This window comes from Pezoporus occidentalis, unplaced genomic scaffold, assembly GCF_034315485.1.
Source record: "Pezoporus occidentalis ecotype Australia unplaced genomic scaffold, CSIRO_AGI_Poc_V1 ctg19, whole genome shotgun sequence".
NCBI lineage: Eukaryota > Metazoa > Chordata > Aves > Psittaciformes > Psittacidae > Pezoporus > Pezoporus occidentalis.
The window spans coordinates 3724244-3740458 of NW_026913748.1; the positions used below are offsets into that span (position 1 = coordinate 3724244).

The following is a 16215-nucleotide window of genomic DNA, read 5'->3' on the forward strand; positions in this document are numbered from 1 at the left end:
GCCACTGTAACTACAGCAGAATCTGACTTGTATGAAAAGAACTTGCTGCAGAAGAACAGACAGATGCTGTCCTTGCTGTGTCTGTTATACATGCTACTACTCCTGCCCTGCACAGGCACTATAAAAACATCCATCCAATAAATTTCTGTGATTTTACACCCTTATTTTAAAGAACAAATTAAAAGTTAAGAGGGTTACGACAGTGGGGTGCATGAGGGAGTTGGCTGAGAGAGCTTTTTCAGTTGAAAACCTAACAGTCCAGGCTTTACAACTAAGCTCTGGGCAAACTCTTTTTCTTAATTGATTTGTGAAGAAATGAAGTTACCTTTGGTTGCTTAAAGTTCAGGGTCTGGAGCTGGTCTGCTTACTAATTCTGTGTGTGTGTGTGTTTGGTGCCCTTAGTGATACAGACTGCCTGCTGCTTTTTAGGGGAATGGAGGTTCCTGGATCAAAGCTGTAAAGCCCATGCTGTACAGGTAAGTGGCTTGAGCCACTTCCTCAGTAGGCACCAAGTCAGCTGTGCTAGGGGAGGAGGAGCTGTCTCAGGCACTGTCACTGATCGGTACCACCCCCAGTGGGAGCTTCAAAGCCCTTTGGGTTTTAGGGTTCCCCCTTCAAATCTAGCACCCAAAGTAGGCGATTAAAAATGGATGTGGAAATGAAGTCTCTTTGCACTGTAAACAGAAGGCATATACATGCAAAGAAAGACGAAGGTGAAAGATTGCTGTCACATTTCTCTTCTATTGAGAACCAAAGCCTCCAAGTGTTGTTTATAAAACAACCCCCAAAATCCAGCTTTTCTTAAGACTTTTAAGAGTGCAAATATAACTTGCAGCCAACAAAATTCCATTGTGTCTGCTCTGTGGTAGAGTAAGTGTTTTAATTATATATTTTTTAAAGGATATTTGGACTGGGTCTCTGAATACCAAATCCCAGCTGAGCAGTAATTCAAACAACCGAGGCCTAAGCCCCTGATAATAAGGATTTGTTAAAGAAGCACTAGCAGGGCTGAACTGGAGTGGACTGAATGGCCAAACTGAAATAATGGGATGCTTGTGGCAACCAGAAAATGATTGTTTGTTAGCATAATCCCAGGATAAACTTCTGCCAAGAGCACGCTCTCTTTCCTTGCCAGTTTCTTCATATGGGGGAATACAGTACTGAATTTCTGCACGTAATAGCAATGCAGAAGAATGGGAGAAGGAGAAATGACAGTTTGCATGAGGAAGGGGAAAAAAACATAAATCCAAATGGTGTAAACAATGTGATCCCTAGAGGATCCGCTTATCAGCAAACTCTAAAGAGACCATTTCAACTTAAGGAATATGGTCTGAAAAACATTGTGTTTGCACTGGAGTTCTCTCACTGGGATCAGGGAACATAAAAAGTTAGAATTTTGTTCTAAAAATCCTGCCTTTATGGTGGTTGAAGTGCTTAGGAGCAGCTTCTTTCACACATGGAAAAAAGAGGACTGTCTTCCAAATTTGCTGAGAGACATGTTCTCAAGAAAATTCTGTTGAATCACAGTTGGCAAATATTTTATTCACTGAGAAACACAGTTATGAGATGCAGCTATATGTAACTGTAGGTTAAGTGTGAAAGTTTATGGAGTAACTGCTGCTCATGCAAGCAAGAAGAGAGCAGTGAGGCTACTCTGTATGGTACTGCCTTGCCCTTGTCTAGTAGTCTTTTGGGTAGGATTTTTAGTGAGGGAGTCCTGATTCACATCCCTCTCTGTTGGACTGGAAAAGTTTTTCTCACATACTCACGCATCACATATACTCACCTCACATACATATCTGAATGCTATAAATACTGTCCTACAAGGTACTCAGTAGCAGTAGTTCCTCTACATCTCCTGTGGAAGCTAATTGTGTGATATAAAGTACTGAAATATTCACTAGTGATAATCCTACCTTCCAGGAAAATGCCTTTGAGGCCATTAGAAATAACTGTAATGTGGGACAAATTCTCTATATGAGTGATAGAGATGCCTGCCTAAGAAATCTCTGAGCTGTAGGTAATGGTCTTCTGAGAGGTAGGAAACAGTAATCAAACCCTCAGCTATCAATTGCTGACAGAAGCTGAGGACAAATCTTCCAAGCTTTAAATTTTTGTTTTGAAATCAATACAAAATTCAACCAAAAAAGCATAACCATGAATTATTTTTATTATTCTTTTAATTTCTGAATTAGCACTAAGTTTGTGTAACTAACTGATGTTCAAAGTCCCAGAGGGGTGGTTCTCAAAGAGCTTCAGCAAAAGCCTGGTTGCTGTGATAAAAGCTCCAAAACTGAAAAGCAGTCTGGTTTGGAAAGAAGTAGAAAAGCATATTGCCGGGAAATAATCAACCAAATCTGAGCTATTATTACATTTGGATATGTGGCATAGATATAGCTTTTAAAAATCACCTTATTTGTATGTTAATAAGAACTCAATTTGAATAAAACCTGCCTTCCAGCAGTAGTTCAACCTCCTCCAGGGCTGTAGCCTTCCTTTGGAAGTTATAAATACCAACTTATTTCTTCCTAAATGCCATCTTGTCTTTCTGGCATCCACTGATATATTCTGTGGTACTGTGATGATACTGTATGTCATTAGTATGACTCTTGTCATACAAGTCTGTGCAGATTTTGGACTTTATTGGGGAAAAAAAAAAGCGGGGAAAAAATTCTCTTTAGCCATTGTGGTTTAGAAAGAGAATTCTTAGGAAAACTTTTCATGTGTGACCTGTAGCTCTGCATTGACTTCTAAAATGGAAAGATTTTATGGAATATAGCAGAAGAATGCAACGGTCTAAGCCAAAAAGGCTATTCCGAAGTCTCACCTCTTATATATTTCACGCTGTACAATTACTTTGTTTGCCATCTGCATCAAATGATGCAGCTACAATAGACTATCATGTGTTTTATCTTGGATTGAATTATGAAAGTTATGGCAATTAAATAACTGGAGCAGAGGCAACTTTGTCTTCCTGGCCAAAACTGAAAGTGGGATTTTCTGTCTAGGATATTTTTTTTTAGTTAAGGTGAAAGACTGTTTTATCTGAAAAAAATTCTCTCTGTCACTCACTTTTTTTATTATCTCTAAACCTCAGTTTCTGTTCTGCCAAGTGAAGGTGATTACTCTTTCCTCTCTTCCCCTTGTTTGTTTGTAGGACAATCTAAAGATGGAGGCACCACTTTGGGGTGCTGTCACAGAATGCAGCTGTTCACCATCAGTACCTTACAGCACTTCACCATAGCTGTTGAAAGGTGTTGCTCATTACTAGCACTAATATGGTCACAGTGAACATTGGTCAGGCTTCTATACCTGACAAGGGAGTGGCACTGCATCTCAGCTCATTTTTTGCTACCATTAAATGCCACAGTGAGTAGACGGTGAATGTCCTTTTGTGAATTCAAGGTAGGGTCCATCCTAAGTGATTTTTAAATTGAACTGCAATAAGAGTGGCTGTTCTTGAAGCTCTATGTAAGAAAGGCCGTGAAGTACCTGGGAGGAGGTTGCAGCAAGGTAAGTGTTGGTCTCCAAGTAACAAGTGATAGGAAGAGAGGAAGTGGCCTCAAGTTGTGTCAAGGGAGGTTTAGATGGGATACTGGAAGAAATTTCTTCACCAAAAGGGTTGTCAAGCACTGGAACAAGCTGCCTAGGAAAGTGGTGGAGTCACCATCCTTAGAGGTATACAAAAGATACGTAGCTGTAGTCTTTAGGGATGTGATTTAGTGATAGACTTGGCAATGCAAGGTTAACGGTTGTGCTTAATAGTCTTAAGGGTCTTTTCCAGTCCAAGTGATTCTATGATTCTGTTAATATCAGTTGAAGAGGATGAGGTCTGGACTTTTCTCTTTCTTTGCTAGCAGGTACCATACTGGAGGGCATGTGGGCCTTGGAGATACCATTTGCTTTCTGACTGGCAAAGAGGTGATAACGTGCTACACAACTGCTGTCTTCTGCTCACTTAACTGCTTTTGGAGGAGAATGATTTAAAAGTACATTCTTCTCCCGTGTTACAAAATGGCTAAAACACAAATTTCATTTGCACATCAAGTTTGTTTTTTCCTTCTCTTTATGCATAGCTGTCCCAGTGTCCTGGGATTTGTTATTTGAAATGAGGAGATAATTTCTTTGGAAAAAATAAAAATAAAAATGCAGTCCCTCAAAAAGATTACTAGAGGGTATAGGTGGGAGGTCATGTACTTTCAGCTTAAATGGGTTTCTGACTACACTATATTTTGGAGTGCTGTCTGAATAGACAGATGTCGAAGGAATCAGGGAGTCATAGTGAGTAAAGGAAATAAAGTGGGCTATTTTCTTTAGGAATATAGAGTGTTTCCAAGAGTCTGATTGGACGCAAAAAGGAGAAAAAGGTCTCCAGCCTGATGGTCAGCTCAGGCAAATCAAAACTCAAGTATTTGACAAAATTTGATTACTTTCAAGGAAAGGTAGTCATCAAAGGTGAAGAGGTTATGCTGTGTCTTGCAATTTTTCTTCAACAACATGCTGAGCTGCTGGGAGCTACACAGTGTTGCAGCTGCTCTCTGCCTGGGGGAGTCTGGCCACCCTGCTCAAAGCTTGGAATCATAGAGGCATGAGATCCAGGAAAGTAAAGCAAGCTGCAGCTGATGCTGGATAGTAAAATTATCCCCCCCCCCTTTATGTAATAATTTTTATTATGGGTTTCTCAGTGTTCCTTTGAAGGAGTTAAGGGCTATTATCCCTATTTCATAGATGGAGAAGTAAAGATAGTGACAGATGCTGCAATTTGCCTATTGCCATTGTGCTGAAAATGTCCTCACTGGAGCAGAGGGAGAAAAAGAAAATTAAAATACAGTGGAGGCATCTGTCTGGCTTCTACGGTACAGCTGTTCATTATGAAAATCATGTCACAGCTTAAACAGCTCCCAAATCATGATGCGTTCACAATTATGGGATCACTGCTGGGCTGTGATGACATCAGTGTGTATCTGTGCAGTTTTTGTTCTTGTAATAGTAATAATGTTTGGCTGTGGACCTGATTACAAAAATAGCTGTATTTATTGATTGCTTCTTTTTTTTTTTTTTTTCTGACTGTAATACCCATAGGACATTGTTACTACTGCTGCAGTTAAAAAAACGGGGCTTCATAAATTTATTCTGTTTCAATTAATGAATTTATAATTGTGAGGAAAACTTTCTCTTGGCCAGACAGGGACAATGAGAGGTTCTTTTCTGTCCTCTGCTTAGCAAGAGTATGGGGAAGATGCCACAGCTTAACTCTTAACATTTTCAGAAGGTACCCAAATTAATCTCTGGTAGATGAAAACACATTAGCTAGCCAAATAGGTGTCAGATATATTCCTTATACCAGAAGACTCTGTATTACAGTGTTTATTTGTCTTTTTCTGGTCCTGTAGTGTCCATGGTAGCTGAGTAGTAGAGATCTGGTCACCTGTCAGACGCATTGCAAAACCATGAAAAAATACTTGTGTTTTAACAATCTCAGGCAACCAGGAGATCATTATTAGGTAAAGCAAAGATGCTAGCCAAGGGTGGGAAAAAAGGGAGAAAAAATAGCTGTAATAAGAGCTTGTTTTCCCCTAGATAGGCATGTTTGGTCCCTCTGACGTTCTCAAGTAATTATTTAGTTTGCACATTGGAGGAGCAGAGTTGGTAGAGAATAGAGAGAGAGAATACATCGGTAGTTGTGCCTGGGGAAACTCATCACCACAACACGTATTCTCCAGGAGATGCACATTGGTGCAGACGATGCATGGGAGAGTTGAGTCAATGGCTTGGCCTCGCTGTCGCTGAAATGAAAATAATTGGAGAGAATGGAGGTGAGTCTCCTGTGGTCTTCTCGGTGATCAGATCCAGGGCTGTTTAATCTCATCTTTAGTCTTAGAGAACTGAAAGTGTAAAGAAACCCAGTGTGACTGTTGATAGTGACACAGCAGCTGTGATTATTGTGGGAAGGGCGGGGTGGGGGGGGAATCACAGTAGCAGAAGTGGCTTAAAATGTCTTTTTCAGTTAGGATGTGGTAGTACAAAAGGATGAACTGAAATATCAGTTGGTTTGGGTTTTTTTTTTGTTTATTTTCTCAGCCTCTCAGCTAGAACAGTGGGAGGGGAAGGTTAATAGAAGAGGAAGCTGCAGAAGACAGTATGAGTTATCTCTTGAGAACCCTGACTTGCTCAGACCCACCCTGAGCAAAAGAGAGGAAGAAAATGTGTGTATTATGGATGAGAGAAAAATAAGAGCTCAGGGAATGAGAGAAAATGGATTTCAACAGTGGTGTTCATTTCAATGATGCAGTTGCGAAGAGAAATTCTGAAGATCAGGGCTAAGAAAATTATCTATACACTGGAGGGCGACCAACAGAGAAAATAGCAACCACCCCTTTTACACTTAATAAATGCAATGCTTCTCTCGAAAGGACAGCGTGTTTTTTTCACCCTTTTATTGACATGGTTAATTTCTTAACATTTTATGATATGGGTTTTAGGTTTTGATTTGTTTAGGTTTTTTTGCTACAAAGTTTTAAAAATATTAGGTGGGTTCCCTAGGCTTTCTGAAAATAAAAGCCCTTTTGTGAAATCTTGTGCTGGAAATTTGGAAAGAGAGAGGGATAAAATTTTTAATCCCCTTTGGAAGGTTTGGCCATCTCTTATTAGATTTTTAGTTTCCTGGCCTTTTAGCCATCCTTACTGCCTGTTGTGTTTGTTTAACTCTGCATTTCCAGTTACTACACTTTTCCTCTGAGAAGGAAAGTATTTTTGTTCACAAACTACTGCATGAATACCTAACTTTCACCCCTCCAAAAGACCTCTTTTATACCAATTCCTTCTTCTGTGATCAGATTAAGGCTTATAGTGTCCTGGGTTGGCAAAATTTTGCTTAAAAATTGTATTTTAAATGGGAAGAAATTCAGTTTGATATTAGTGAGCTTGTAAGAGCAAAAATAAAATTATTTTAATTCATAAAAATGTTTTCAGAAACTTGGCACCTTGTGGAAAGTTATGTTCTCCCATGAAACTTTTCAGTTTTGGCGAAAAATTTGGAAAAAATGAAATAAATATTCGGTTAGTTTTTGTTTGGACTGACTGTTTTGTTGAGTCTTGAATCAGTCTAAATTCTGCTCAGTGCTAAAAGGCAGAATTCATGTACCCAGGGGTATCTGTTATCAACTTGAACTATTAATTTATGTCTGGGGAGCTAGAAATATGAAATATCCACAGAGTGTGTGTTTGCCTTAGCCTGATGTGAGAGACAAACATGCAATCAACTATGCAAATATCGAAAGCTAGGGGACTGTTATCCACAACTTAACTAATTACTTTAGCTTATTTACTTGAATAAAGCTATGTGGGGCATGTTAATTGATCATTGTTTTTTACTTTGTTGTTTATATTTGAATAATTCAGTCATGCAACTCTTGGTTCTCTGCTTTTTTCTTTTTCTTTTTAATGGCATTGGCATAACATAATCGCTGCCCTTGATGCTCAGTTTTCTAGCCCTTAATGATGTTCATGTTTAGAAGAGAGCATAAAGTTGATTACATATTGAAAAATGTAGTCCCTGAGCTGCACACTGCAATATTTGAAGTGAAGTGTTTGTCTTGGGCTTATCAGAAGGGTTATGCTGTGATATCTTTGCTTTTTAGCTGTTTGATGCTGGCTTGTACAGGTACCCTGTACTGTAGCTGGGCAGAAATGCTGGTTTAAAAAAATAAAGTTTGCCAAATATAATTCCAGTCTTCTAGAATTTTCTCACTTTTCCCTGGCTGATCTGCAGCAACAGTTATAGATATAGGTAGTTATACTCAATTTGATTTTTATTTGATTTTTAAATTTGCCATTGTAGTGCTGAATAAATTGCTGCTTACCTAATTCCTTCCAGTACCAGCTCACCTTAGAAGCATTTGCCTCTTCCCTACCAGCTGCTGCTTGACAGCTTCTCCTCTCTTGCATGGAGGGAGAGCATTGCTGGAGCTGCATCCATTGCTGGAGTAGCTTCTGTCTCCCCCACAAAATGAAGCAAAGGAAAGAATGGAAAAAGAAAAGCTGAGAAGCACCTGTTGGTTGAAGCTCCCTGATTCTCTGTCATTTCACCAGACAGAGCAACCTGCCAGCTGCACTTTGTTGTGTGTGTTGGAATGGGGGCCCGGAGGCTGGTGCCAAGATACGTGCCCTGCTACCCAGCCTTCCTCCTGTAGCTGAAATGCAGGGAGCTTGTTTCAGTAGGGTTTGGTGTTTCCTGCATAGCTTTGAACTAACTTATTAGCGCACACAGAGTCAGAACACTAGTGTCCACTGTTTAGTGGTGTTGACACAGCTCCCAGAATTTCATTACTGTACCACAAGAGAATTCCAAACACAAACAGGAATGTCAAAGGAGTAAGGGAAATGATCACACAGATTTTGCTTTGGGCAGGATTGCAGTAGCTGTAGGTCTCTGAATTAATATGTTGGTGGTTTGTTTTTTTTTTTGATAACACTGACCAACCCTCTCAACCCTTAGCACCCAAATAGTAAAATATAATTTCATTACTTAATTTGACTATAGAAGAGAACTTGGTGTTTGATTATTATTCTAGTAGGTTTTCTTTAATAGAATCATTCTGAAACATAACCATTGTTAGAAATGAGATTAGGCATAGTTTTGAGACAGAGATAGTGTCATTTGGTTGAGCAAGTTGTTATAATTAAAGGTTCTTTTCCTTAAATTTTGTTTCATTTTTAGGCTTAGACCACTACGGCTATAGTAGTAGTTCTGTTTGGAATGAATACAACATTTCTTGGTCCAGGAAGGTGCAATTAAGTGATGAAGATCAGCAAGTTGGCTCAAGGGTTTGTGTTGTGAGGAGAGTTTGGGGATCTTTACCCATAAGGAAGCATACAGAGAAATGCATGTGATGTCTGTGAATGCTCCATCCCTGGTGGTTTTCAAGGCCAGGCTGGACAGAGCCTTGGGTGCCATGGTTTAGTGTGAGGTGTCCCTGCCTATGGCAAGGGCGTTGGAACTAGATGATCTTAAGGTCCTTTCTAACCCTAACTATTCTATGATTCTGTGATTCTATGATTCTGTGTCTGCTTTTAATGAGAAAGAAAAACAAGGTGAATAAAGATTTGTCATTAGGTAGAGAAACAACACCAGAGTTGCAGGGTAGCCAAAACAAAGAATGGAATTATTACTGTCGAAAACTGCAGTAGTCAGGGTGGAAAGCAGTATATGAAAAGTTGGTACTTGGAAGACATTTGGGTGAGATCAGAGAGAAGTATCAGGTGTAAGTGAACTGGGCAATGAATAGGAGAAGCTGGAAAGAGGTGTACTACTTGCAAATGGATATTATTAGGTTAGCCCACACATAGTCTGTAATGGAAATCATGACTGGTAGGCAGGACTTGAAAGTCCAGAAAAGATAGAAACCACAGTAAAAGTCATATAGCTGTAATGGAAATTAATGATACACTGTAAATAGATAAGAGCTACTTATGTGCACAAGATAGGATTCATATGACTCAACTACTTCAGAGGAGTGTGGAAAAATACCTACTGGCTTTGTGTCAACCCAGAGTTGGATTAGAGAAGGCCCAGTGATGTTATGTATGAGGAAAATGTAATAGGAAGATCTCTTCACTACCTACCATAGGACTATAAAAAGTTGATGCTATTTTAGAATTTAATTCAGTATAACCTTACAACTCATCCTTAAAGCTCATCCTTAAAAATAACCACTTATATCAAGTGTTAACAAGCTGATTCAGTTTATATTACATGGGAGCATTGTTGTGATTTAATCTCAGCTGGCAACTGAGCAACATGCATGAATGTAAATCTAATTAAGGTCTTCAATTGTAATAGTTGATTTTAAAGACGTTAAGGAAACTGATTATGTGTATCAGACCAATGAAAGATATTTAATACAGGGTCATTTCAAATCTCATTGTATCGATGTAGAAGAAAAAAAAAATTAAATTTGTTTCCTCAAGGAAAAAAGAGTGGGTAAAAAAGGCTGTACAGAGGAATTCCAAATCTAACAGGGGATCAACCCACTAAAGTGATATCAGGAGCTTTCACAAGTTTCAGAAAATGGTACTGATCATCCAAGAAAGTGTCTTGGAAGTCCAGAAGTTTGCTAAATTCGGATTGCTAAAACTCACCAAACCCTAATCTTATGAAGGAAATCAAAAGCAAATTTAGTTGGGTGAGGTTTATTTTGGTTGATTGGTTGGTTGATATTATTTTTTAGTTGTTTTTTTTTCCTCTAGTCCTCAAAGACTCAAATAAATGTGTGTGTGAGGGAAGAGGGAGCATGCAGTTGGAAGATTACAGTTCACAAAGGTCTGACTAGGACAGGTAAGGCATAAGGATTAACCGTATGGTGAATGAGAGAGATTCACGTGGACAAGCAGGAGTTTATGCAACTGTTACAGAGGTCAGACTCCTAAAAGCCAAATGATCTTAACTTCTCTGTTACAGAGAGAACTGTGTGTTTTCATGTCAGAGTACTGTAAAAATGGCACGTGACTTTTCAGATTCATGAAGACTGTTAAAACATGCTGTTGTATGACTGGAGAGTATCAAATATACATTATATAAATATAATATTTTCCTTTAAAAAGGGGGAAAGAAATAGATCCAGATAACTGCAGACGTGTTAATCTGCCCTTGATGGACTGCAAATTAGAGCAAAATTTGAATAAGAGAATAATTTAAGAAGCAGAGGTAAATGTTAAGTTTCATTAAACACAGCATGTGTTTACTGAAAGGAGACTGATGTCCCAAACTACCTCATTTAAAAACTGATTTTGTAGATGTGACTAATCTGGGACTAATCAAACTGTAATTTATTAAAGTATTTGTTGTAGGACTTGATGAGAAATTATTCATTCAAGCAGGAAAAACAAGGATTAATGCAAAAGGTAGTCCTAAAATGGGTAAGGAGCAGTGTCGTGAAGAGAAATAATGGGCTGTAGGAATTTTTTGTCTGCATCTGGAATTCATTTTATTTATTCATGATCATGGGATGAAAATGATAGTATACTAAAAGACTAAGTAGAGAGTCATAATTATGCTCAAAATGTTGTTTATAGGCAAAGAGGAAACAGACCTTTTATGTATATTTGTATAAAGTAAAAAATTTATTGTTAGTGAACTGAAATCTCAAGTCTAATCCAAGAATCATTATTAGTGTGGATGTAGTTATTACAGAAAAAGAATATATCTACGCAGACGTTAATAATACTACTACCACTACAGTTAAAATTGTTATACATGCACTTACGTTAAACTACTTTTTCTAATGTTATGCTGACCCTTTCCCAGCTCTTCTTGGCCCTTAGGTTGATGGTTTCAGTATGGTGGTGGTGGTTGTGGGGGTGGTTACGGTGACTTGTCATCATCTGGGATCCTCAGCCAGGAGGATGTTCATGTTGATGGTTTCTTCTTCCTCATTTAAGGATCAGCTTGTGGTTGTGTTTTTTTTTGCTGACCTGCTTTTATGAATTTATCTTTCTTCATTAGTCTGCAGCTCCATGTTATATCCAAACTTATATGGCACCTTTTAAATATAGTGAAAACTACTTCTGTGTTCTCTTTCTTACTCCTGCATCCTTGGCTCCAGGTCTTAATTTCTTTATCTAGCCATGGGCAAGTTGTTTATAGCTGGGGGGTATTCACTGTCAAGCCTGTGTCCCATCTCATATCTCTCCTACCTTTATTTGTCTATACTGCATCCTATGTCACCACTTCCCAAGGCCTTTGCTAAGATACCAATCCTGTATTTCTCTACAGTACATTAATATAACAGTCATAAAACCTGGGTGGCTCCATACAGTGCCAAAGAAAAGTAAATCAAATTAGTCACAGCTAGCTGGCCAATTAGAAAATCTGAGGCTGCTGACAGGCCAAGGAAAGCTCAGACAGAGCAAACCTTGACAAGCCTCAGTCATGAGGCTGTACAAACTCACTACACAGCCTGTCATTAGCAGTGGCAATGCATACAGTATTGCAGTACATGCAGGGTAACAGCATTATCAACACAGTTGATGTTTGGCATATTATACTGGAAGAACTGGAGGATATGGACAGGTCAAATCATGTGAGAAAACCTGATAGTTCAGAGTGGGAGTTTACACTCATATGCACTAATAATAAAATACTTGCTTTTATAATATGGGACTTTGCCAGTTGCTTTGAAGGGAAGCAGATGAAGGGAAGGCCTTATGAGTAATAGTTATTAACGGCAAAAAAGCCACCTGCAAAAGGCATGTGTGATCCCAGGATGTGCTACATACGCTAGCTTCGGTAAGGCTAGGAAAAATAAACATTTGCTCACCAATTGAGCTTCATCTGAAATTGTCTTGTTTGTTCTGGATGCTTGAGTTCAGGAAAGATGTTCAGATATGAGAAATGGAGAACCTGTGCATGAGTTAATTGCATGAGTGCCAACAGAGTTGTTCCAGCAAGTTTGGCTAGTGCTAACTGAGATCCAGAGCTCTAAAGATGAAAACACCTGAGCTGCCTTGGGCTGCCAACTTGAGTATGAAATAAGCAAGCTGCATTTACAGGGTCTTGGGTTGGAAGAATTAAACTTTTTCTTGGGCTGTTAGATGAAGCCTGGCACTGCATGGAAGTGTTTGTACCATTTCTGGGCCCAAATGGAAGTGTGTATGCCACTGTGCTATCCTACATAGGTACTGTTTTGGGCCTCTAGTAGATCTGGGATTGGTGTGTGCAGACCATAGGATAGACATTTCCTGAAGTAGTTGGTAAACTTTGTCATGTTTACTGTACTCATCACAGCAAACGAATGATTTAGTGAATCAGGTTCAGAAGAGATGGGAGTGATTCTCTCAGGTCAGGTGGATACTAAGGGTTTGGAGTGGGAGGGTCCACCTCTGCTCAGATGGTCCTTTAAACTGCAGCCATAGCGTCTTCTGCCTGACTCTCTTTCTGAGAGTCAAAACTGCAACTGAATCTGTGCATGGATGGTTGATGAACTAATTAATTTTCTGACTGCCTTCCCTTTTTTTTTTCAGTTTCTCTTTCATTTTCTACTCCCAAACAGTGATTGACTGTGAAATGAACTGTAAGACAGAAGGAATTCCTGTGCCTCATTTTGTTGGGAGAAGGCACATACAGGATTGTAGAAATAGTTTCCCTTCAGGACACATGATTTAAGGACGACAACTTATTGCTGTTGGTGTAGACAGAAGGCTCATTATGAAAATCAATGTATCGAGGAGTCCATTTTGCCTCTTGTGAAATACTTGAAAAAATAAACCAAAATCCCACGAAGTTATTTTCAGGATAATATATTGTTTTCAAAACCAGCCTGACGTGTTTTTCTCTCCATCCGATGTTTTAATGGCCACCTGAAGTATTTTCAGGGAAAATTGAAGATTGAATTTGAGTGATTACTGATAGGTGGGATTTTCTGGCCTTCTGAAAAAATACCTGAAATCTAATGGGTACTATATGTAAGCCATTTGTATTTATGTGGGAGCACCTGCCCTTGCTGATCTATCATGTACAAAGCAATCAGGCAGTTTTCTGTAGTCATACTGGTTACATGAGACTCGAGGTGTAGGTGTGGTGTGAAGCAAGGCCTCTGTACAGCATGGCTTTTCACTTGTTGGTAATTAATAGCAAAAGCTTCAGGAAGCAGCCTTGTTCTCTTTGCCAGAGGGATCTCTCTCTTTCACTGTGTGCAGGTTTAGTGTTTGCTTTAGACAACTTGGCAAGTGTTTTGGCTGTAGGGAGGCTTGGCGTCTTAGGAAAACATGCTATATTAAGGCTCCATGGGGTTTTGTTTATAGGGCTTCTGGATCATTTCAGACTCCAAACACCAACTATTTTTCCTGCCTGATTTGCTGAAAATAGTGTCAATGAGATTTGAATTAGAGTCTCTGTCAACTTAATATAAGGCAGCTTCCCTAGAAACAGTTATGCATGACTCCCAGTGACTGCTAGCAGACTGTGGGGTACCTGTGAGTACATCCCAGGTCCTTGGGGTGGGCAGCAAGGACGAAGGAGGGAGTCCCAAGTCCACTGTGGGCATCTCTTGTGTGCAGCAACAGGCTGTGCAGCAAGCCCTCCAGTGCTGACTTGTTTCAGCTTCTGACACCCCCAGGTAGAATGCTGGGATGGTTTCTGGGGATTATGGAAGTATTTTTCCTTCCATATGTGTTTCCATGCAAGTGCTTAACTCCCTTCTCCAACGAGGGATTATTGTGAATCATTTGGAAGAGGGGAAGTGAGAAGATAAATTGATAAATTGCAGTGAAAATGGGATGTGAGGTGCAGTGTTACAAGTGGTGAGGTTTCTCAAGGGAGAGGGGCTGAGAGAGAAAGTTGTGTCATATAAGTATTCCAACTGTGTTTAATTATGAAAGACTGGTTTGATGTAAGCTGAATAAAAAGGCAGATTAATTTTTTATTATTATTACTTATTTATTTATGTAATTAATTTTCTGTAAAACATGAGAAGCTCTAAGTGGGAAAATGTAGCAGAAGAAAGGAAAAAGGCAAACCCAAGCTCACACACAACTCGTGTGCCCTCTAGCTCCAGGCTCTGAGTTCATTGGAAACACTGGTGGTCCTTTCTTCATGATGGGAAATGGTACTTTCTTTTGAAATAAAGCAAATGGGTGCTAATGACAGTTCTTCCAGACATTTGAATGCCAGGTCTCTTGCAGTTTTCACATGAACTTTATTTCAACAAAGCCATTAGGCTTTCTCCTCTGGCTTCTACCACTGTATTAAAGCTGGATACTTAAAAGTCTCTGGCTTTGGGACTCCTCTCCTGTTTTCCATGTCAATAACAGTTATGTTGCTTTTGAGCAAGAGACTGCCAGCAGGGAATACTGAGGAGTGCCAAATTAAATTTCAAATACATTTTGTTCTTTGTTCATGTTGAGAATTATTTCTCTCCTAAGGTTGCTGTGCTAAGCAAAATGAGATCAGGTTGCATCTTAAACTCTCAGTAGCATTGGTCTAGTTAAGTTATTAAAGCCATGTTAGTGGCTAGCGCAGTTGACACTTCCCTGGAAAGCTGGTGCAGCATGAATGTCATGGGCCCTGGTTAAAAAAAAAAAGAGGCTGGGGAAACCTTCAGTCTGAGAAATCTGGAGTCCACTGTCTTGGTTCCTGGCTGCCTGCTAGAGAAGTGGCTCTGAGAAATGGGAAGGTTGCTTATTTTTGACATGTGTATTTGTTATGGCCCTGCTTTCTGATAAACAGTGCCAGAATGAAACGATGCAAGTTATAGCAAATTGAAAGAGGGACTCTTCACTAGGGACTGTAGTGATAGGACAAGGGGTAATGGGTTAAAACTTAAACAGGGGAAGTTTAGATTGGATATAAGAAGGAAGTTCTTTACTGTTAGGGTGGTGAGGCACTGGAATGGGTTGCCCAGGGAGGTTGGGAATGCTCCACCCCTGGTGGTGTTCAAGGCCAGGTTGGACAGAGCCTTGGATGGCATGGTTTAGTGTGACGTGTTGGGGTTGGAACTGGATGATCTTAAGGTCCTTTCCAACCCTAACTGTTCTATGATTCTATGGTTCTATGTAAACCATTGAAATCAGCTAGCTCTGAATGACTTTTGGTGATTGGCTAGTAAATGATATTTCACCACCAAGCTAATGTTTCTATTTTTTTTTAAACTTTTTAAATTTATATTTATATTTTGAATATTTGAATCCCAAATCCAGATTTTGGGTTCATTAGCATCTTATGGATAGCTTCTAGCTGTGTGTGCAAGTCCTGTCTCTGTGCCCATTTTGCATTTCAAGCAATTAGCTTAATTTATCAGGAAGAGACTCTAATTGGAGGGTACGGTTAGTAGCAAGACGCCCATGAGAATTAAGGTAATACATCACATATTACCTGTATAAGTTTTTATTAAATAAGGCCTTTTCAGACGTCAAGTAAACCTAGTAAGAACTTGCTCTCTTGCAAGTGTAGCGTTCCCTGCTTCGTATGAATGGGTATGCTGAAACACAAAGTATATGATATGTTTAGTTTTACACAATATATCAGTCAGAGGTCAAGAAAGAAGAGTGGAGTTCCAGGCCCATCAGGAGCCTTGATTCTCTGACAGGTTTCTAGAGATGAGCAATAATTACTGAACTTCCTGTGGCAATACTCATCCATAATAGCAATGATGTAGGCCAGGGATTTGGTACACGGGCTGGAAAAGAATTGGTAAAAATATCTGTATTCTCTCTGGAATG

The 16215-nt window shown here is 39.4% G+C and overlaps 1 protein-coding gene across 1 annotated transcript in view; it reads left to right on the forward strand.

Annotated features, from left to right (window-relative positions):
* Positions 1-16215, forward strand: part of PTN (pleiotrophin) — a 77857-nt gene that overhangs the window by 38137 nt on the left and 23505 nt on the right. The window lies entirely within an intron of this gene.